Raw genomic sequence first — 25,123 nt, forward strand, 5'->3', positions numbered from 1 at the left:
CAATCAAGAGAAGAGTAAAGCACCATCTCAAGTTGTACTTTAGAGAGTAAACTGTGACCAAGGAACATACTCCATAGAAATACCATAGACTTCATTGAAAGATTATGTGACAGAATAGAGTTGAATATTGAACTCACAGTGGAGGAGTTTAGCAAAGATGTTGACTCGTTTACTTTGAACAAAGCGAGAGGTGCTGATGCTATACTGCTGGCTCTGAATGCGGTTGTTCTCTACGTTTGCAAGATCACTTGACATTGAACTTTAGAAAATGGGCCTCAGTCATGCATAGGTCTCAGTCAACTTCTGAGATGCACAAATGAATGGGCTAGCTAGCAGAGGTCAGTAGCTGTGAAGAAAATGTCAGTCACTGCAATATATGGCACAACGGCTATGGCACAACGGCTGTATCTCAGTGGCAAGTTGTCAAGTTGTCCTTGAGAAAAGCACAGATGTTTTTGCCTCTGTAGATATTCCTCCTGCATGTAACCTGCTGCCATATAGATGGTACTCTGGATATCTCTGGCCCTTCTTTCCCAGCTTCATGTTGTCTCCGGCTAATAGCTTTTGCATCTTCAGGACCCTTTGCCATTGTCACTACTCTTCTGTTGCTGTGTGTGACTAGTTTGCAGGTGTACTGAAGTTTCACCCAAATCCAGTGTCAGATTTGTCCCCAGACAATAAGTTAGAAGAGCCTTGCTGAAACGACAGTTGCCCTGTTGATAACAAATATGACCAGGTATGTACATTGAGGGATGTCTCTCCTGCTCCTCTCCTGCCCTGGTAGAGAATCAGGACTTCCCCTTATCCTTAGACAAATTAGTTAGGTCGAACGTGTCAAGTTGAGAAACTTGTGCTAGGTCACCTACTCCTTACATGAATTCATGAATTCATTAGAGGCAACATGGTTTGTACAAGCATCAGGTCACAAGCTACCCTCATGATAATTATCATTTTTAAGTTGTACACTCCCTTTGTTCTTTGATTTGCTTTATTACTATTGTTTTGTTGTGCATTCTAAAATGAAGATAGATATTCAATGTGTCTGCAATTTCCTCATTTCTTATTATTAATTATACAGTCATAGGAAACATACCCTTTAGTTTAACTCTTCCATGCCGATCAAGAATGTCAAACTGAACTAGTCCCATTTGCATGCATTTGATCACTATCCCACTAAACTGTTCCCACTCATGTACCTGTCCAAATATTATCATTGTCCCTACCTCTCGCTACTCATTATTTTCCAAGTACCACCCTCTGTGTGAAAAGGTTGCCCTCAGGTCCCTTTTAAATTTTTCCACTTCACCTGAAACATATGCCCTCTAGTTTTGGAGTCCCCTACCCTTGGAAAAAGACATTGGCTATTCACCTTATCTATACCCCTCACGATTTGAGAAACCGTTATAAGATCACCCTTCAGCTTCCAATGCTCCAGCGAAAGAAATCCCAACCTATTCAACCCTTCTTACAACTCAAACCCTCCAGTCCCAGCAACATTCTGGTAAATGTTTTCTGCATCCTTTCTAGTTTAACAATACCCGTCCTATAACAAGAAGATCAGAATTGTACGCAATGGCCTCACACATGTCTGTACAGCCGCAACATGACATTCTAACTCTTATACTCAATGCTCTGAAAGGGAGCATACCAACACCTTCTTTACCAGCCTGTCTATTTGTGGCACTACTTTCAAAGAACTATGAACCTGCACCCCTAGGTCCCTGTGTTCAACAACACTCACCAGGGCCCTATCATTGACTAAGTCCCGCCCTGGTTTGTCTTACCAAAATGCAATACCTCACATGTATCTAGATTAAACTCCAACTGCCACTTCTCTGCCCATTAGCCCAACTGATAGCCGTTTTTACTGTCTACCATACCATCAATTTGGGAATCATCAGCAAACTTACTAACCACATCTCCTAAATTCTCATCCAAATCATTTATATAAACAACAAACAAATTTCTTTGTCTCATCATCTGACGATACAATGTTTACTTTATATCTCACTTTTTTATACTTACTGAAGCTTTTAATGTCTGTTTTTTTAATATTTCATCCTTCAAGGAAGATGTGCAGGTTTGGAAAGGGTGCCTTAGGAATTTGAAACGAGAGGCTTAAGCAGATGCGATAATTCACTTGATGTTAAAAGCAAATTTAATAAAGGCCTTAAAAATTCTGAGTGGTATTGAAAAACCTTGCTTATTTACTCTATTTCTATTGACAGAAGAGTCAGGAATCCATGGGCACAAATATAACAATCTTCAAAACAACCACATCTGAAATGAAAAACTTCAGTATAAATTCAGTGAATTATATGGATCTGGGAACACTAACTGAGAAGGTTGTTGCATTAGTAGATTTCATAATAACTTCTTCAAGAGGACAGATTAAAGGTTTGAAGGAGGTAACACACCGAGATCATGGGGAAGGAACAGGGTAATGCCACTCATGGAAAGTTGCAGGGAAGTAGAGACAGTTGCTTTTATTCTTTTTTTAATGCAAGGATTGTTGGCAAGAGCAACATTTATGGCTCATCCCTAATAATCCTTAAGCCACTTTCTTCAACGGCTACAGTTCTATATTTTCCAAGTTATGATACTTTATGGTTTGGAGGGGAACTTGTGGCAAGTGGTGCTCCAAAGCAACTGCTGCTTGTGTCCTTAGAGAATGTTTGAATGATGTTGTTAATGGCGCCTTTGACAAGTTACAACACTGGAGATTGTGGCTGGCACACAGTCATAACATGTTGCATCAGGAGTGAAGGGAATGAACGTTTAAAAATGATGGTTGGGGTCTCAATCAAGTGGGCTGCTTTATTCTGGTTGACATTGAGCTTTTTGAGTGTTGCTGGAGCTGCACTCATCCAGGCAAGTGATGATTACTTCATCAGTGATTTGTGCCTTGTTGATGATAGCTGGCTGCAGGACTCCTAACCTCTACCCTGTTTTTGGGGCCAGTATATTTATACGGTTTGTCCAATTCCATTCCTGGTTAATGATAATCCTTAGGATACTGATAATGTGACTTCAGTGATGGTGATGTCATTAAGTACCAAGGGAAGATGGTTTGATTCTCTCTGTTGTAGATACTTTTTGCTTGGCATTTGTGTAGTATAAATGTTACTTGCCAGTTGTCAGACCAAGTATGGATATTGTGCAGGTGTTGCTGCATTTGGACATGGACTGTTTGAATATCTAAGGAGGCCCAAATATCACGCTAAATAGCTATTCACTAGGCTGTATCATTCTATCAAAATGCTTTTACTGATATTTTACCAAATAGAGAAACTCGATGAAATTAGTTTGAAGTGAACCTACATGGCACAAGTAAAATTATCCTTTCACCTAGATATATGCCATACGTGTTCCTGAGCACTTGCAGCTGGTTCTTTTCTTTCTCTGCTCATCACCAGTTTTCCCAATTCAGAATGAAACTCTCTTAAAGTTTGGAAGTGGCTGTTGCCTCATTGGCAGATCAGACTACCAAGTTCTGTTAATGTCAGCAATTTGCAGCGTTTGGGAATTAACAGAAATTTTAACTTTATTTGTAATTTTAAGGAACTTTCAAGCACAATTACAAAGCTTACTAAGATAGGATTCTAAACTCATTAGATCAGTAGTTCCCCTGTAACCCAGACCCTGGTTAACAGCATAACCACAACATATGTCCTAATCAGAGTGATGAATTAATATACTCGCACTTTTAAGAAAAAGGGTTGGAGAGAGTATAAATGTGTATTTTCTTCAAGAATATAGTAATGTACCTTTGTACATTATTCCTCTTAATATTCTTTTACACCCAATTACTTGTCAGCCAATAAGTTGAAATCAGTGTACAGAGCGGTGAGGTGCTTCAATCCACATGTTGCAATTGTATCTGGAGAGCTGTCTGGCATATAATGCTGAGCATCTCTGAGGCACTCATGTCTGATATAAATAATATGACTATGTGTGTCTGTCACAGTTTGCATGCAAAGGTATGTTAGCATATGACAAGCACTTTTAATTTATCGGGCATTAATCAGGTGATACAGGATTTACAGATGCAAGAAAGATAAGGGGAATGCAATAGAGAAAATAAGAAATGCATCAGACATTAACCCGAAAGGCAAACATTCTCTGACAACTTATAATGGCAATGCAATTGGGTGTCTAAATATCATTGGAGGTGGGTCGCATCGATAGAAATGTCAATTTCCCACTCACAAAGATGAAGGTCAAATTTTACTGTAAATCCAATCTCTGCTAATAAAGAAAGAGCATTTTAAACTCTGTTGTTTAATTACCTGACTCGGGATTGGTTTAGAGCTTGACCAATACACAGAAACGATTATTAAATGTTAAAAACAATTACATCCACCTTATGGTTTTCATCAGTTAGTGGCAAAAATAATTTTTTGCTAAATGCAGTCAGAAACACAGATGCTGAATTCCCATCCTTACCTGCTTTGTATTTCACATTACATATTTAGATATGTCTTAAGAGATATGGCTATTCTATATATTACTGCATATTAGGATGATGTTAGAAATGTATCATTGAAATACAGTTGGACTAAATATATATTGATTCCTTTGCAAATCAGGTTGAAGTCTGTTTTAAACTGTTACAAATTAAAACCTCAAGTCAAAGCCTCGTGGGGCAACAGGCAAGCTATCCTTACTAGAAGTTTTGCATTTTGTTCATAAATTACAATTCAACAAAGGATTTGGTGGGTGAGTAGTTGATCCATGTGCAACAATACATCTTTTCATCAGACAGCTTAAATAAAAACTTCAGGATCATGCTAGCTACAATTCCAATTTTAAAAAGCCAGGTATTCTGTGTCTCAAAAATACAAACGCAAAACTGAAACTTAGACTCACACTCGTCAAATGGCTAATATCACGCTATATCACAGAATGAAAAATGAAACAATGTATTCCTGACAAGAAAAGCTATGCTGGTACTCTCACGAATTAGGCCTGTGTGACTCCAATGCAATGTAATCACTGCTACCACTCAAGCAGTCAACACCCTTCACTGAAAGAATTGTACAGTATTCTGAGGCCTGCAAGGGGCCATTGTGTTGCAGCAAATTGACCGAGCCAGACTTTACAGCAGAGTCCCAGCTGAAAGAGGCCGTCTTAGACTTAGGCACCCTGTAGGAGATTGAGCAGCATACTGACTGCAGTGATATGTTGTTTAAGGGTGAGTATTTGATGGTGCAAACAGCAGACTACATATAAAGCTAATCAGTGCAGAAACAGCAGACAATTCACTAAAGCATTGCTACAGAATGGAGACTCAGGACACTTACCTTCTGTTTCAATGATTACTTCAGGTTCAGTGCAGCTGAGAAAATGAACACCAAGACCCCTTTCTCACAAACTCTGGCCCCCTTAACATTAAGACACTGGGGCAATATCAAAGCAATTTTGGGGGAACACTTTGTGGCCTATTATCTGTTCTGGACTGATCCTTTCCTTCCCCCCCACCCCCATCAGGGTGTGAGACATGGTACAGCCCTGCATTCATGCCAAGTTGCTTTCACACATGGCAAAGAACCTTGTCGCAAGCAATTGCTGACAAGCCACAAACAAGACAGCCTCTGCAGAATGCAAACTCCGAGCTGACAGCAAGCCGAGCTCTTCAATCAGGTTCCAGGCTGCTTGACTACTATCCAGCCTGCACTACATTGTGTCTGAGGGGGAGGGGCAAATCTGTTCATCCAGTCAGTTTGGACCTCAGGACTGTCAATAGGGACTATTTGAGGAGAAGCTGAAGGGAAAAATAAGTAAAAGCAAGGAATAATTTGAAAGCCTATAATGACAGGGGTTCTCTTCCGATGCAAGAAATCTGCAGATCAGACCGCTATTTTCTAAATTGAATTAACAGCATGTACAAAAACAGCTAAATCAAATGATCAGGTAAAAATCTTGAAAGACTCTTCAGTGCTCAGCTTTTCATTGAAACACTATCATTGCTTGATAAGGGGAAATATATAAGTGGATATTAAAATGAAAGGACAACTTAAAAAATCTAAAAGGCCTCAGATAAGAATCAGATTAAGGACACTGTCGGCTGTACTAACTTGGGGAAAAAAGAACAATTCAATGTGAGATTTCCTTTCACTGTTAATTCCCCTCATGACACTCTACTCCCTTCCAGAAGACAAGAGGGTGCCAGTTATACCATGAATGAACACTGTCTAGCATGTGGAAAACCACTGTTGTGCCAGTGTGTGGATTATTGCCAGGTTGAGCAGAAAGGGAAATTAAGAAAGGTTCAGGAATTTCAGCAGCTCCACATAACAAACTTGGAGAGGCTCTCCCGGCTAGAAAAATAAACTGCTAATGTGCTGCTTGTGGGGGATGGGATCCACATCCCTTCAGAGGAAACATTTCCACTATCATTCGCGTTATCCAAGTTTAATAAATCCGAATTAGTTACTCCACAAAGTATTGAAAACAATCCGTAGCATTACATCTCTGATCTCTTCTGTTTAGTTCATATCAGTACTGTTCAAATAATGCACAACTATAGAAGCAAACCTGAAAGGTAAGTTAATTTGATACATTAATTTCCAAATCCTCAAAGTCCTTTGTTTCAAGAAATGATACCATGTGGAGTTGAGGACAACATGCAGACAACAAGCTGTCTCATAGGTAAAATAAAGAGACAGGGATTTAAAACAGTAAACTGTCAACTTGTAGCCATCAAAACTATACACAAAAGCTAGCCTCACAAAGTTCTTTCAGTTTCCAGCCCATCCCCCTCTTCTCACATGGGGCCTACATCGACATGCATTTATGCTGATTATGTCCGAAGTAAGGGGAAGTCCCACGAGGAATTATTCTTCTAATGCTACTTTTTAAATATAAGGCCCTATTGTACCAACAATGTCAAAAGGAAAAATATTTCTTGTGAATAGTACCAAAAATAAATCTGCATACAATGAAAAAAGGCTGTTGTTGTTTAAAATACCTATCTTGGTTTTCCCAGCCTTTTCTTATTCCTTAGTTCTACTTGTCCTTACTCCTTACAACATGGTGCTCACCCTTACACCATTCCCAATGCCTGATTCATGCCAACTCATGCCAACCCCACCATCCACAACAGCTCCTCATAACATCACGCCAAAGAAACTCCCCATTGCATCCATCCTCAATGGTCTCAAATAGCATGCATGTCAACCCATGCCCTCTCCCCTATTGTAGTGGCCCCTTATTTGTTCCATGCCAATCTGTGATGAAAGCAACCCCATGATCCCTCACACACCTCATGCCAATAAACTTGCTTTCAAAGGCCCCTCGTAGCCTTCCTATCAACCCATGATCCCCATTCACCTTCATTGATTGATAAGGTCAACTCTGCACTGAGTTCAAATGTCCCTTCTGAGTTCCGGTTTCCCTCATACTCTTTCACCTACCAGCAAAAATGGAGGATCTAGCAAAAATAAGGGCAAGACTTCTGAATTTGGATCCCACCAGCTATTTTTAACAGTTTGCAGAGTCCCCACAACTCAGATAAATTCTGGACAACACTTCAAATGATAACCTTATATCAAAACATCTCCAGTCCAACCAGAAAGGAGCTTAACTAATGTTCTATACACCTCCAACATTACATCCTTGCTCTTATACCCTATGCTGCAACTGATGAAAACAAGTGTCCCATTGGCCTTCTTAATTATCCTATTCACATGGTCTGCCAACTTCAGGGATCTGTGAATAATTACTCATGGTCCAGCTGTTCCTCTACGCAACCCAGTGTCCTGCCATTCAATAAATACAACCTCATCTTGTCACTTCTTCCAAAGTGCATCACCGCACACTTATCAAGTTTAAATATCATCTGCCACTGGTTTGCCCACTGACCAATCCATCTGTATCTTCTTGTAACCTACAATCATCTTCTTTGCTATTAACCAATCTTGGTGTTTTCTTAAAATTTACTAAAATCCTCCCATGTTTTCATCTCTATCATTTGTATATATAACTAGCAATAAGGGTCCCAGTATTGATCAATGTGGTAAACTGCTAGACACTGGCATCCAGTCACTCGAACAGCCTTCTACCACTACTCTATTACTAAGCCAGTTTCTGATCTGCGAAGTTTCCTTCAATTCCACCTGCTTTAACTTTCTCAACCTTCCCATGTGGGACCTCATCAGAAGCTTCGCTAAAATCTATATAAACTACATTAACTGAACTTCCCTTATCCACACTTTTGATCACATTGTTAAAAATTCTAACAAATTTGTTAGACATGACCTCCCTCTGACAAAGGCATGCTGACTATCCTTATTTAACCCATATATTTCTAAGTTATATCATTATGAATAGATTAATTATATGAATGTACACTCATTCAGAATTTTCTCCAATAGTATTCCTATCACTGATGTGATCGTCTGTAATTTGCTGATGCATCTCTACCACCCTTCTTGAAAAATGGAACCACATTAGCCATTCTCCAGTCCTCTGTCACTTGCCTCTTGGCCAGAAAAGAATTAAAAATTTGTGTCAGAGCCCCTGCAATTTCCTGCCACACCTCCCAAAGCAGCTCGGCATGTAAATCAGCCAGGCCGAGGGATGTGGCCATTTTAAGACTGAAGAGTCTCCAATTCCACCCCACTTCCTGTGTCAAACTGTGAAAGTTCCTCACAGTCTCTTTTCCTGTGTTCCATACCTACATTCTCATTTTCCAGAATGCAGACCGAAGAGAAGTATTCATTACGTATTCATTTGGGTACAAAGAAGGTACATTTCCACAAAGGGAAAAAGAAGGGCAAACAAATCTATGAGAAAAGATGTATTGTTGATTATTTTTAATTTATATGATTGTAGCATTAAACTCCATTTAAATAGTCTCAAAGTGTTATTATGAAATTTTAATAAAACACTAAAGGATTATGGTCTGTATAGATAATGGTCTCTGGAGAGTTGTTGGATATGTAAACTTCAAAATATTGAATAGCTCAGTATCTCTTTGAATATTTCTGTTGACATACATCTATTATGCAGGAAAATATTCTGTGGGTCAATCAATCCCCATCTCAAATTTCTGAATAACATATTACTAGTATAAATTGCCAGTTAAAATGGCTTAGCATAATGTGGGCTGCTTACACTGGTGCAGTGGCCAGTATAAATTTCAAGTTGTCAAAGGAATTCAACATTTTCCTGCCTTTCTTTAAAAAGGATGACAAAGGTCCGTGCTGAAATTCGGAACAGACATTTGATGAAAACTCATCACATTTCACAGAATTTCACACTGACCAAATACTCAACTACACCAGCAACCATCCCAACACACACAAATGAAGCTGTATCAGAACACTATTCCAACGAGCGACCTCACACTGCAGCACAGACGAACTTCGAAAAACAGAGGAGAACCACCTATACGACCTATTCAAGAAGAACGGATACTCAAAAAACACAGTGCGCAGATTCCTCAAGAACAAACCACAACAAGCAGACAGAACACAGCCAGAAACCCTAACCACCTTACCATATATCAAAGAAGTTTCAGAAATGACAGCCAGACGACTGAGACCCCTCGGAATCCTAGTAGCACACAAACCCGCCAACACTCTCAAACAAAAACTAACAAACTTAAAAGACCCAGTACAACCCATGGACAAAACCAACGTCATCTATAAAATTCCATGCAAGGACTGCCACAAACACTATGTAGGACAAATAGGAAGAAAGTTAGCTACCAGGATACATGAACACCAGCTAGCCACAAAAAGACACGACCCTCTCTCTCTCATAGCCCTACACACGGATGAAAAAAAAGCACCATTTCTACGGGGACAACACATCTATCTTGGGACAGGCTAAGCAAAGACATGCCAGAGAATTCCTAGAGGCCTGGCACTCCAACCAAGTGCCATAAACAAGCACATAGATCTAGAAGCCATCTATCAACCCCTCAGAAAACGAACAGGAAATTACATCACCACAAACCCCAGGAACTCCATCCAGGAGAAAGATATAAATAGAAAGCAGGAGACAACAGCTTCGCTTCACTTGGAGGTCACCACTGATGATGTTACCTAGCCAGGTAATGAAACGTCTGGATATCAAACCTACAGCTCAGTGAGCAAGCCTACACCCTAAACCTCAATCTGAGCTACAAACCTTCACAAACCTTGCGAGAATTTCACAATTTGTCATTGACACAATATCATGATCCCAGTTGATGTTATTATTTAACATGCAAGATCCCAGACGGGGTCATTGAACATTTTAGGCAGAGATAGATTGATCTTTGTTAGGCAAGGAAGTAGAAACATGAAATTTGAGACACAATCAGCCACGGGTCTTATCATGAAATCACTACAGTGTTGAAACAGGCCATTCAGCCCAAAGAGTCCACACCAACTCTCCAAAGAGCATCCCACTCAGACTCAATCTGCACTTTCCATGGCTAATCTGCCTAACCTATACAAGCCTGGACACAATGGGTAATTTAGCATGGCCAAGCCACCTAGCCTGCACATCTTTGGACTGTGGGAGAAAAGAGGAGCACCCTGACGAAATTTACACACACATGGAGAGAATATGCAAACTCCACACAGACCTGGGTTCCTGGTACAGTGAGGCAGCAGTGCTAACCACTGAGCCACCTCCTGTGACTGGCAGAACAGACTCAAGGAATCTTAAGGCTTATTCCTGCTGCTAATTCTGATGTTCATATGTTTGTGAGCTTCAATGTCAACACTGCCTTCTTTCTGAAGTCCTTTGGTTCTGTCAGGTGCAAAAAAATGACCAATCCCAGCCTTGAATCTACTCTTTGACCAAGCAGTCATGATATGATGACACAGTGAATAATAACGATTCACAAACTTCTCATTAAAAAAAGTCTTGTTATTTGAGTTCATAATGCTCAAACTTATCAACCTCTGTTCTAGACTCTCTAGCTGGAAGAAGCTCTTTCAGGATTGCATGTTTCAATCAAATCACTACTCATTCTCTAAACTTTAGATAAGGCTATTCATTTGATGAGTTAAAAAAGAATGTCAGTGAGTGTACTATGAATTTGTTGTTGTCTGGATGGATTTTTAGAAGGACGTTTGATAAGGTCCCACGCTGCAAACTGTTCCCAAAATTAAAAGCTCATCAGCTCCATGGCAAAGTGGCAAGTTGACTTAAAAGTTGAATCAGAATCAGGAAATAAACAGTAATGACTGGTGGGAGTTTTTGTGACTGGAAGGTTGTTTCCTGTGAAGTTCCACAAAACTAAGTATAAGGCACCTTGTATTTTAATCTCAATGATTTGTATTTTAATAGAAGGGGCTGATTAAGAAGTTTTCAGATGATACATAACTTGGGCATGTTGTTGACAACGAAGAAGAAAGCTGTGGACTGCAGCAATATATCAATGGTGTAGTCAGATGGGCAATGTCAAAAAGTGTGGCACTGGAAAAGCACAGCTGGTCAGGCAGCATTCACGGAGCAGGAGAGTCGATCTTTCAGGCGTAAGCCCTTCATCAAGGCTTGTGCCTGAAACGTTAACTCTCCTGCTTTGCAGATGCTGCCTGACCTGCTGTGCTTTCCCAGTGCCGCATTTTTCGACTCTGATATCCAGTATCTGCAATCCTCACTTTCTCCTAGTCAGATAGACAGAATAGAAGAGCAATATTTTAACACAGAGGGTCAGTGGTTACCTGGATCTCATTGCCTGAAAAAGTGATAAAGGCAGAAACACAGAACCTAGAACAGTACAGCACAGAACAGTCCCTTCAGCCCACAATATTGTGCCGACCATTGATCCTCATGTGAGGTAAACCTAATGTACGAACTCTCAAATTTCTGCAACCATATGTATGTCCAGCAGTGTCTTAAATATCCCCAATGACCTCGCTTCCACAACTGCTGCCGGCAACGCATTCCATGCTGTCACAACTCTCTGCCTCTAACATCCCCTCTATACTTTCCGCCAAATAGCTTAAAACTATGACCCCTTGTGCTAACAATTTCTGTCCTGGGAAAAAGTTTCTGGCTTATGCCTCTCATTATCTTGTACAACTCAATTAGGTCTCCTCTCTTCCTTCTTTTTTCCAATGAAAAAAAGTCTGAGCTCAGTCAACCTCTCTTCATAAGATAAGCCCTCCATTCCAGGCAGCATCCTGGTAAACCTCCTCTGAACCCTCTCCAAAGCTTCCACATCTTTCCTATAATAGGGCGACCAGAACTGGACACAGTATTCCAAGTGCGGTCTAACCAAAGTTTTATAGAGCTGCAACAAGATCTCATGGCTCTTAAACTCAATCCCCTTGTTAATGAAAGCCAAAACACCATATGCTTTCTTAACAATCCTGTTCACTTGGGTGGCCATTTTAAGGGATCTATGTACCTGCACACCAAGATCCTGCTGTTCCTCCACACTGACAAGAATCCTGTCTTTAATCCTGTACTCAACTTTCAAGTTCGACATTCCAAAATGCATCACCTCGCATTTATCCAGGTTGAACTCCATCTGCCACCTCTCAGCCCATCTTTGCATCCTGTCAATGTCACGCTGCAGCCTACAACAGCCCTCTATACTGTCAACGACACCTCCAACCTTTGTGTCATCTGCAAACTTGCTGACCCATCCTTCAAACTCCTCATCCAAGTCATTAATAAAAATTACAAATAGTAGAGGCCCAAGAACAGAGCCCTGTGGAACACCACTTACCACTGACTTCCAGCAGGATATTTTCCTTCCACTACCACTCACTGTCTTCTGTCGACCAGCCAATTCTGTATCCAGACATCTAAATTTCCCTGTATCCCATTCCACCTGACCTTCTGAACGAGCCTACCATGGGGAACCTTATCAAATGCCTTATTGAAGTTCATTTACACAACATCCACTGCTCGACCCTCATCAACTTGTCTAGTAACATCGTCAAAGGACTCAATAAGATTTGTGAGGCATCACCTGCCCCTCACAAAGCTGTGCTGACTGCCTTTAATCAAGCCATGCTCTTCTAGATGGTCATAAATTCTATCCCTCAGAATCCTTTCTAACACCTTGCAGACGACAGACGTGAGACTGACTGGTCTGTAATTGCTGGGGATTTCCCTATTTCCTTTCCTGAAGAGAGGAACTACATTTGCTTCCCTCCAGTCCTCATGTACGACTCCAGTGGAGAGCGAAGATGCAAAGATTTTCACAAGCAGCAAAGCAATCACGTTTTTCGCTTCCCAAAGCAGCCGAGGACAAATCTGGTCTGGCCCTGGCTACTTGTCAATCTTAATGTTTGTCAAAATTTTCAACACATCAACTTCCTCAATCTCTATCTGTTCCAGCATGCTTACCTGCCCCTCAATGGTTTCATTCACTACAAGGTCCATTTCTTTAGTAAAAACAGAAACAAAAACTCATTTAGGGCTTCCCCTACCTCCTCAGACTATACACAAGTTCCCTATGCTATCCCTGATCGGCCCTACTCTTTCTTTGATCATTCTCTTATTCCTCACATACGTGTAAAATGCCTTTGGATTCGCCCTAATCCTTCCTGACAAGCCTTTATCGTGCCCCCTCCTGGCTCTCCTCAGACCATTTTTGTGCTCCTTCCTCACCTGCCTGTAATACTCTAGAGCTGAGCAAGACCCTTGCTTCCTCTACCTTACGTAAGCTTCCTTCTTTCTTTTAATGAAAAGCTTCTCAGCTCTCGTCATCCAAGGTTCCTTTATTTTACCCCTTCTTACCTGTTTCAGAGGAACACATTCGTGCATCACTCGCAACAACTGTTCCTTAAACAGTCTCCATATGTCTATAGTGCCCTTTCCATGGAACAACTGCTCTCAGTCCATGCTTCCCAACGCACGTCTGATAGTACCATAGTTTCCTTTTCCTCAATTAAATATCCTCTCATTTTGTCTGCTTCTCTCCCTCTCCATAGCTATGTAGAATGTGAGGCAGTTGTGGTCACTATCACCAAAATGCTCTCCCACTGCAAGATCTGACACCTGCCCCGGCTCATTGCCGAGCAGAAAATCGAAAATGGCCTCTCCCCTCATCGGCCTGTCAATGTACTGAGTTAGGAAACCCTCCTGAACACACCTTACAAAAACAGCTCCTTCCAAAACATCTGCTTGAAGGAGGTTCCAATCAAAATTGGGAAAGTTAAAGTCACCCATTACAACTACCCTACTACTTTCACACTTATCCAAAATATGCCGACCTATGCTTTCTTCAATCTCCCTGCTGCTATTGGGGGGCCTGTAGTAAACCTCTAACAAGGTGACTGCTCCTTTACTGTTCCTAATTTCTACCCATACTGACTCAGTAGGCAGACCCTCCTCGATAATGGTAACTACTGTAGCTGTGATACCCTCTCTGATTAGCAGTGCTACACCTCCTCCTCTTTTCCCCCCTCTCTATTCTTTTTAAAAGTTCAAAACCCTGGAACATCCAGCAACCATTCCTGCCCCTGAGAAACCCATGTCTCTCTTATGGCCACAACATCATAGCACCAGGTACTGATCCATGCTCTAATCTCATCACTTTTATTCCTGATACTCCTTGCATTAAAGCAAACACACTTTAACCGCTCCCTTGGTTCTTCCCCAGGAAATTTCTTCCAACGGGCTGTGCTACCTCTTCCTATTGCCTCATCACCATTAACCCTCACCTCCAGTATATAGCTCAGGTTCCCACCCCCCTGCCATACGAGTTTAAACCCTCCTGAACAACTCGAGCAAACCTTCCACCTCAGGCCATTTCAGAAACAGGAACTTGAATTGCTCTGTACCATAGCCAAATGTAGATGATTATTGGCCATGCGACCTGTTTCTATGCTGTAGATTTCTTTTTTTGTACTTGATCTCTCCTGTTCTCCCAGTCTATTGACCTTTTGTTGCTGTCCTTCTTGTTAATAAAGCAAACAGAAATCAGGGATTAATTGACTAATCAATTGAACTGATGGATATAAAGGGGGAAACAGGTAGGACTGGGATGTGAAAGGAGTGATAAGACCTCAGTGAGGGCCCTCTTGAGGTGTGATGATAGTGTCCCTGTCCCTAGATCAGGAGGCCCAGGTTCAAGTCCCAGCTCCAGTGTGTAATGACATCTCTGAACTGGTTGATCAGAAAAATAGGTTACATATGGATGATTATTTCCCCTCCAACTCCACTTTGATTTATTACCTCCCTCTCTTCTTACCTGTCCTTGAATATTATTCTCAAGTGCTGGGTCCACGGCTTTTTGTCATTGATATAATAGATTTGGATTTGAACATTGGAGGATGGTTACTAAGCTTGCAGATGACACCAAAATTGGTGGTATAGTGGACAGCGAAGAAGGTTACTTCAGACTGCAACAGAACGTTAATCAGATGGGCCAATGAGCTGAGCAGTGGCAGTTGGAGTTTAATTTCGTTAAATGTAAGGTGCTGCATTTTGGAAAAGTAAATCAGGGCAGGCCTTATACACTTAATGGAAGGTTCTGGAGAACATTGCTGAATAAAAAGACCTTGGAATGCAGGTTCATAATTCCTTTAAAATAGAGTCACAGGGTAGACAGCATAGTGAAGAAGATGTTTGGTATGCTTGCCTTTATTGTGCACTGAGTATAGGAGTTGGGAGGTCATGTTGCAGTTGTATAGGACATTGCTTAGGCCACTTTTGGAATACTGCAATCAATTCTGGTCTCCCTGTTATAGGAAAGGTGTAGTGGAACTTGAAAGGGTTCAGAAAAGATTTGCAAAGATGTGGCCAGGGTTGGAGGGTTTAATCTAAAGGAAGAAGCTGAATAGGCTGGGGCTGTTTTTCCTGAAGCATCGAAGGACATATTGAGGTTGATAAAATGAGGGACATGGCTGGGGTGAATATCTAAATTCATTTCCCCAGGATGAAGGGCATAGGCTTAAGGCGAGAAGGGAAAGATTTAAAAAGGACCTAAGGAGGAACTTTTTCACACAGAAGGTGGTTGCTTGTATGGAGTGATAGGTCAGTGGAAGTGGTGAAGGCATCTGGATGGGCACATGAATAGGAAGGGTTTAGAGGATTATGGGCCAAATGCTGGCAAATGAAACTGGATTAAATAGGGTATCTGGTCAGTATAGACAAGTTGGACTGAAGGGTCTGTTTCCGTGCTGTACACCATGCTTGTAATATTGTTCATTTCATTTTTAAACAGAGTGATTTAATAGTGTCCTTTTGTTAAGAAAAAGACTGAATAGTTGATAAACTCTACCAATAAAAGAAATTTCTTGGTTTTTCTCTCACTGACTCTCTTGGATCAAATTTTACACTGATAGGGGTAGTGTAGATTTCCTTAGATGTGGAGATAAAGCTGTACAGTGTACTATCGGTCTGGTTTCACTGAAGTCCAATGACATTGCAGAAACATTTCCTCACTTTCACACTAATTTACACCCATTTCTTGAAATGAAAGCTAACATTTCTATTTCCCTTGCTAATTGCTCACCGCATAATAAATACTTGAGTTTATTGTAAAATGACCACCATATCCTTCTGCATACTAATGGAACATAGAACATCAAACAGTACAGCACAGTACATTGTTGTGCCGAAGCTTTATCCTACTCTAAGATCAAGCTAACCTACATACCCTACATTTCACTAGCATCCATATGCCTATCCAAGAGTCACTAAAATGTCCCTAATGTATCTGACTCTACTACCACTGCTAACAGTGCATTCAATGCACCCACCAAGCTCTGTGTAAAGAACCAATCTCTGACATCTCCCCAAAACGTTCCTCCAATCAGCTTAAAATTATGCACCCTCAAGACAGACATTCCCTCCCTGGGAAATCTATGCCTCTCATCATCTTGTACACCTCTGTCAAGTCACCTCTCATCCTACTTCGCTCCAACAAAAAAAGCCCTCACTCCCTCAACCTTTCTACATAACATATGCCCTCCAGTCCAGGCAGCATCCTGGTAAATCCCCTCTACACCCTCTCCAAAGATCCTTCCTATAATGAGGTGAGCAGAACTGAACATGATATATCAAGTGTAGTCTAACCTGGGCTTTACAGAGCTGCAGAATAACATCCCAGCTCTGACACCCAGTCCTCCTGGTAATGAAAGGCAGCACGCCATATGCCTTCTTAACAACCCTATCAACTTGGGTGGCAACTTTGAGGAATCTATGGACATGGACCCCAAGATCCCTCTGTTCCTCGACACTGCCAAGAATCCTGTAACCCTGTAATCCGCATTCAAATTCAACCTTCCAAAAAGAATGACTTCACACTTTTCCAGGTTAAACACCATCCACCACTTCTTAGCCCAGTTCTGCCTCTGTCAGTATCCCAATGCAACCTACAACAGCCCTCCACACTATCCACAACTTCACCAACCTTCATGTCATCTACTAACACACTGTTCCACTTCCTCATCCAAGTCACTTAGAAAAATCACAAAGAGCAGAGGTCCCAGAACAGATCCCTGCGGAACATCACTGGTCACTGATCTCTAGGCCTTATAAATTCCATCAACTATCTTCTGTCTTCTATGGGCCAGCCAATTCAGTATCAAACAACCAAATTTCCCGGTATCCTATGTCTCCTTACTTTCTGAATGAGCCTACCATGGGGAACCTTATCAAACACCTTGTTGAAATTCACCACATCCGCTGCTCAACCTTCATCAATGTGTTTTGTCACATCCCCAAAGAATTCAATAAGGCTAGTGATGCATGACCTGCCCCTCACAAAGCCATGCTGAATATCTCTAATCAAGCTATGCTTTTCCATATAATCATATATCCTCTCTCTCAGAATCCTCTCCTAAATTTGCCCACCACCAATGTAAGACTAACTGGCCTGTCATTCACAGGGTTATCTCTATTCCTTTTCTTGAACAACAGAATAACATTTGCCATCCTCCAATCATCTGGTACTACTCCAGTGGACAATGAGGATGCAAAAAATCATTGCCAAAGGCACAGCAATCTCTTTCTTCGCTTCCTATAGCATAGACTCAGAGTGTCATAGAGGTGTACAGCATGGAAAAAGAACCTTTGGACCAACCCGTCAATGCCAACCAGATATCCCAACCCAATCTAGTCCCACCTGCCAGCACCCGGCCCATATCCCTCCAAACCCTTCCTATTCATATAGCCATCCAAATGCCTTTTAAATGTTGCAATTGTACCAACCTCCACCACTTCCATTGGCAGCTAATTCCACACACGTACCACACTCTGTGTGAAGACGTTGCCACTTAGGTTTCTTTTATATCTTCCCCCTCTCACCCTAAACCTATGCCCTCTAATTCTGGAATCCCTGACCCCAGGGAAAAGACTGTCTATTTATCCTATCCATGTCCCTCATAATTTTGTAAACCTCTATAAGGTCACCCCTCAGCCTCCGATGCTCCAGGGAAAACAGCCCCAGCCTGTGAGCCTCTTCCTATAGCTCAAATCCTCCAATCCTGGCAACATCCTTGTAAATCTTTTCTGAACCCTTTCAAGTTTCACAACATCTTTTCGATAGCAAGGAGACCAGAATTGCATGCAATATTCCAAAACTGCCCTCACCAATGTCCTGCACAGCTGCAACATGACCTCCCAGATATGAACTCCTGTACTCAATACCCTGACCAATAAAGGAAAGCATACCAAATGCCTCCTTCACTATCCTATCTACCTGCGACTCCACTTTCAAGGAGTTATGAACCTGCACTCCAAGGTTGAATGTGCCTATGCAGAAGAAGTCTGGAGAGGGTTCGTCCTGAGTAGTGCCGTGACTCGGGACTCCGTGCTCGATGGCCTGTTCCCTGGGATGCACACGGGGACGAACATCAACTGTGCCCGGAGGATCATCAAATCGGTGAAGGACACTCTCTGGGCAGTCCAAAACCTGTTGATCTTCCAGCTGAAGGAGTTGACCCCGACTGAGTGTTGCAGACTGGCACATTCCAAGATCCAGGACTACGTGTTGAGGGACGCACTGAAGCTTGGGGCAACTGCCGCTAAGGCGCAGTGGGGAAAGACTGTGTAACATCTGCCTGCCTAAAGAAGAACAGGAGGCTCACGCAGTCATTTAGGCTCTGCTGACACCTCAGCTAAATATATGGGTATATGATTGAAAAATGTACAGACTTGTATATAAAAATGATAAATTCTGATCTCTGTATGTAAATGTTTACATATGTATGGCATGACCAAATGTATAGACCATCAAATTATTTTACGAATAAAATATATTTTGGAAAATAAAAAAAAGTCTTTTTGTTCAGCAACACTCCCTAGGAATTTACCATTAAGTGTATAAGTCCTGCTAAGATTTGCTTTCCCAAAATGTAGCACCTTGCATTTATCTGTATTAAACTCTATCTGCCACTTCTCAGCCCATTGGCCCATCTGGTCAAGATCCTGTTGTAATCTGAGGTAACCTTCTTCGCTGTCCACTACACCTCCAATTTTAGTGTCATCTGCAAACTTACTAACTGTACCTGTTATGCTCGCATCTAAATCATTTATGTAAATGTCAAAAAGTAGAGGACCGAGCATCGATCCTTGTGGCACTCCACATTTCATGGCCTCCAGTCTGAAAAACAACCCTCCACTACCACGCTCTGTCTTCTACCTTTGAGCCAGTTTTGTATTCAAATTGCTAGTTCTCCCTATATTCCATGAGATCTAACCTTGCTAATCAGTCTCCCATGGGGAACCTTGTCAAATGCCTTACTGAGGTCCATATAGATCACATCCACTGCTCTGCCTTCATCAATCCTCTTTGTTATTTCTTCAAAAAACTCAATCAAGTTTGTGAGACATGATTTCCCTCACACAAAGCCATTTTGACTATCCTTAATAAGTCCTTGCCTTTCCAAATACATGTACATCCCGTCCCTGACGATTCCCTCCAACAACTTGCCCACGTCAGGCTCACTGGTCTATAGTTCCCTGGCTTGTCCTTACCACCCTTCTTAAACAGTGGCACCACGTTAGCCAACCTCAAATCTTCAGGCACCTCACCTGTGACTATCGACGATACAAATATCTCAGCTAGAGGCCCAACAATCACTTCTCTAGCTTCCCACAGAGTTCTAGGGTACACCTGATCAGGTCCTGGGGATTTATCCACCTTTACACATTTCAAGACATCCAGCACTTCCTCCTCTGTAATAGGGACATTTTGCAAGGTGTCACCATCTATTTTCCTTTATTCTATATCTTCCATATCCTTTTCCACAGTAAATACTGATGCAAAATACTTAATTAGTATTTCCCCCATTTTCTGCGTCTCCACACAAAGGCCACCATGTTGATCTTTGAGGGGGCCTAATCTCTCCCTAATTACCCTTCTGTCCTTAATGTATTTGTAAAAACCCTTTGAATTCTCCTTAATTCAATTTGCCAAAGCTATCTCATGTCCCCTTTTTGCCCTCTTGATTTCCCTCTTAAATATACTCCAAATGTCTTTATACTCTTCTAAGGATTCACTCAATCTATCCAGTCTATACCTGAGATATGCTTCTTTCTTTTTCTTAACCAAACTCTCAATTTCTTTCAGGAGAAAGTGAGGACATCAGATGCTGGAGATCAGAGCTGAAAATGTGTTGCTGGAAAAGCGCAGCATGTCAGGCAGGTCAGGATTCCTGAAGAAGGGCTCATACCCGAAACGTTGATTCTCCTGCTCCTTGGATGCTGCCTGACCTGCTGCGCTTTTCCAGCAACACATTTTCAACTCTCAATTTCTTTCGTCATCCAGCATTCTCTATACCTACCAGTCTTCCCTTTCACCCTAACAGGAATATACTTTCTCTGGATTCTCGTTACCTCATTTCTGAAGGCTTCCCATTTTCCAGCCATCCCTTTACTTGCGAACATCTGCCCCCAATCAGCTTTTGAAAGTTCTTGCCTAATACTGTCAAAATTGGCCTTTCTCCAACTTAGAATTTTAACTTTTATATCTGGTCTATCCTTTTCCATCATTATTTTAAATCTGATAGAATTACGGTCGATGGCCCCAAAGTGCTCCCCCACTGACATCTCAGTAATCTGCCCTGCCTTATTTTCAAAGAGTAGTTAAGTTTTGCACCTTCTCGAGAAGGTGCATACAACCATGGGTATATCCTGTCTGTCCCGGGACACTTATCTGTCCTCATGTTTATCACAATTTCCAGCACATCCTCCTCCTTAATATCAACCTGTTCAAGCATATAACCTGTTCTATGCTGTCCGGGCAAATGACAAGGTCCCTCTCACCAATGAATATTGAAGCAAAGTATTCATTAAGTACCTCCCTTACCTCCTCCGATCCCAGGCCCAAATGCCCTCTGCCCCCCCCTCACTCTAGCCATGCTCTTGTTCTCACATAAGTGTGGAATGTCTTGGGATTTTCCTTAAACATATCCACCAAGGCGTTTTCATGCCCCCTTACATAGAACATAGAACATAGAAGGATACAGCGCAGTACAGGCCCTTCGGCCCTCGATGTTGCACCGACCGAATCCTACCTAACCTATACTAGCCCAATAACTTCTTGCTCTCCTAAATCCATTCTTCAGTTCCTTACTGTCTACCTTGTCACCTTCTCAAGCCCTATCTGATCCTTGCTTCCTGAGCCTTAAGGAAGCTTCCTTCTTCCTCTTAACTAGATGTTCTACGCCTCTTGCCACCCAAGGTTCCTTCATCCTACCATCCCTTCCTTGCATCAGTGGGACAGACCTATCCAGCACTCGCAAGTGCTCCCTAAGCAACCTCCACATTTCTGTTGTGCATTTCCCTGAGAACATCTGCTCCCAATTTATTAGTTCCTGCCTGATGGCATTGTAATTCCCCCTTCCCCAATTAAATACTTTCCCATACCATCTGCTCCTATTCCTCTCCATGACTATAGTAAAGGTCAGGGAGTTGTGATCACTACCACCGAAATGCTTTCCCACCAAGAGAGCTGACACCTAACCTGGTTCATTGCAAAGCACCAAATCGAAAATGACCTCCCTCTTGTCAGCCTATCTACATATTGAGTCAGGAATCCTTTCTAGATGCACCTGACAAAATCTGCTCCATCCAAACTATTTGCACCAAGGAGATTCCAATCAATATTAGGAAATTTAAAGTCACCCATGACAACAACCCTGTTAGTTTTGCACCTTTCCAAAATCTGCCTCCCAATCCACTCCTCCATATTCCTGTTACAGTTGTGGGGGGGGGGGGGTGGATCAGTAGAAAACTCCTAATAAAGTGACTACTCCTTTCCTGTTTCTGACTTCCACCAGTAATGATTCAGTAGACAAATGCGAGGTGCTGCATTTTGGGAAAGCAAATCTTAGCTGGACTAATACACTTAATAGAAAGGTCCTAGGGAGTATTGCTGAACAAAGAGACCTTGGAGTGCAAGTTCATAGTTCCTTGAAAGTGGAGTCATTGGTAAATAGGATAGTGAAAAAGGTGTTTGGTATGCTTCCCTTTATTGGTCAGAGTATTGAGTACAGGAGTTGGGAGGTCATGTTGCAGCTGTATAGGACATTGGTTAGGCCACTGTTGGAAAAGGGTTCAGAAAAGATTTAGAAGGATGTTGCCAGGGTTGGAGGATTTGAACTATAGGGAGAGGCTGAACAGTTTGGGTCTATTTTCCTTGGAGCATCGTAGGCTGGGTGACCTTATAGAGATTTACAAAATTATGAGAGACATGGATAGGGTAAATAGGCAGCCTTTTCCCTTGGTCGGGGAGTCCAGACTAGAGGGGAAAGATATAAAAGGGACCTAAGGGACAACTTTTTCATGCAAAGGGTGGCACGTGCATGGAATGAGCTGCCAGAGAATGTGGTGGAGGTCAGTACAATTACAACATGTAAAAGGCATTTGATAGGAAGAGTTTGGAGGGATATGGGCCGCGTTTTGGCAGGTGGGACTAGATTGGGTTGGGATATCTAGTCGGCATGGACGGGTTGGACTGAAGGGTCTGTTTCCATGATGTACATCTCTCTGACTATGACTCTATGACTATGAATAAACACTCCTCAATGACCTCCCTTCCTGCAGCTGTGATACTCAATACTGCAGCCTGATTATCAATGCCACTCCCCCCACCTCTTTCATCTCCCTCCCTATTATTTTTGAAACATCGAAACCTCGAAACATCCAACAACCATTCCTGCCCCTGTGAGATCCGAGTCTCTATCATGGCCACAATATCCTAGTTACACATACTGATCCATGTTCTAAGTTCATCTCCCTTATGCCTGACACTTCTTGCGTTAAAATAGACAGACTTCAACGCATCACACCGACTGCAACTTTCTCCTATCAACTGTCTATCCTTCCTCTCTGCACGCTATATCTGCCTGTTCGTCAGCTACCCCATCCTCTGATCTGTAGCTCCGGTTCCTATCCTCCTGCCAAACTAGTTTAAACTGTCCTGAAGAGCTCTAGGAAACCTCCTACCAGGATATTAGTGCCCCTCCAGTTCAGGTGCTACCCGTTCTCCTTGTACAGGTCCCATTTTCCAGAGAAAGTATTCCAATGACCACATATCTGAAGCCGTCCCTCCTACACCAGCTCTGCAGCCATGTGTTCAGCTGCTGTCACTCTATGTTCTTCACCTCTCTAGTCCATGGCACCAGTAGCAATCCTGAGATTACTACTCTGTTTGCCCTGCCTTTTAGCTTCCAACCTAATTCATTGTATTCACTTTTCAGGTCCTCGTCCCTTTTCCGAGCTATGTCTTTGGTACTGATGTATACCACGACTGCTGGCTGCTCACCCTCCCCTTTAAGAATCCTGCAGATTTGATCCGAGACATCTCTGACCCTGTACCCGGGAGGCAACATACCATCCGGGATTCTCGTTCGCAACCACAACCTGTCTGTTCATCTAACCATTGAATTTCCTATTACTATCGCTCTCCTATTCTCCTCACTTCCCTTCTGAGCCACAAAGCCAGACTCAGTGCCAGAGACCTGGCCGCTATGGCTTTCTGCTGGCAGGCCATCCCCCTCAACCATATGCAAAGCGGTATATTTATTATTGAGGGGAACAGCCACAGGGGATCCCTGCGCTGACTGCCTATTCCCTTTCCCTCTCCTGATGTCACCCAGCTACCTTTATCCTGTAACTTAGATGTGACTACCTCCCTATAACTCCTCTCTATCACCCCCTCAGCCTCCCCAGTGATCTGAAGTTCATCCAGCTCCAGCTCCAGTTCCGTAACACATTCTGTGAGGAGCTGGAGGTGTGTGCACTTCTCACAGATGAAGTCAGCAGGGACACTAGTGGTGAACCTTACCTCCCACATCCTGCAAGAGGAGCATGCAACTTCCCATTCCCTCTGCTCGAAATTGCCAAAAGAGATTTTTAAAAATCTTACTTCACCAACTCTCCACACAGTCATTTTTTTGTTTCGTCAGAGGAAGGAAACAGGTGGGAGATACGACAGGTGTAGTGTTTCAGGTTAGTCACTGCCCAAATATATTAATTCACTTACCCAGCAGTCCCCATGTCTGCTTCTGCTCATGTTCAGCCTTCAGTCCACCGATTCAAGAGATAGGTATTTAATATTCAAAATTAGCCTCCTGATTGCCCCTGGCTCACACTCTTGACTCCCGCTGCTGAAATGTAATTGATTGGGAAAAGATTTGAGTCTTTTCGGCATGGCATCTTGGCATATTTACTAGAATTCTTTGAGACGATAATAAACAGGATAGATAAAAGGGAAGCAGTGGATGTGATCAATCTGAATTTTGATACATGGTTGATGAGAAGCCATATGAAAGTCTACTTAATGAGGTAAGAGCCCATGATTTTGGAGGTGGTATAGTAGCATGGTTAGAGGATTTGCTAATTAATAGAAAACAGTGAATTGGAATAAAGGGGACATTTTCAGGATGGCAAACTGTGGAGTGCCACAGTAATCAGTGTTGGGCCACAATTACTTACATTATAAATGGCTTGGATGAAGAAAGTACAAGTATTACTGTCAAATTTGCAGATGATACAAAACTGGGATAGTAATGATGAGGGTGACGCAAAGAATCTGCAGAAGTGATTGAACAAAAACATTACAGATAAAAGATAATGTGCGGGAACATAAGGATACGCACTCTTATTATCAGTTTTTATATTCCTCTCTAGTTTATTTTCAATCTCTTCATTACCTTTTTAGTCCACCCACGCTGGATTCTGAATTTATCCCAGTCTTCAGGCTATC

General features: G+C 42.1%; 1 protein-coding gene across 2 annotated transcripts in view; it reads right to left on the minus strand.

Moving 5' to 3' along the window:
- bcl9 (BCL9 transcription coactivator) overlaps positions 1-5,638 on the minus strand; it is a 249,515-nt gene extending 243,877 nt beyond the window's left edge. For both annotated transcript variants that reach the window (XM_060825939.1, XM_060825938.1), the window contains exon 1: positions 5,304-5,638. The gene's annotated coding sequence lies outside the window, so the exon portion shown is untranslated. The remainder of the gene's footprint in view (positions 1-5,303) is intronic.
- Between the last annotated feature and the right edge of the window lie 19,485 nt (positions 5,639-25,123).

This window comes from Hemiscyllium ocellatum, chromosome 6 (genome assembly GCF_020745735.1).
Source record: "Hemiscyllium ocellatum isolate sHemOce1 chromosome 6, sHemOce1.pat.X.cur, whole genome shotgun sequence".
Lineage (NCBI taxonomy): Eukaryota > Metazoa > Chordata > Chondrichthyes > Orectolobiformes > Hemiscylliidae > Hemiscyllium > Hemiscyllium ocellatum.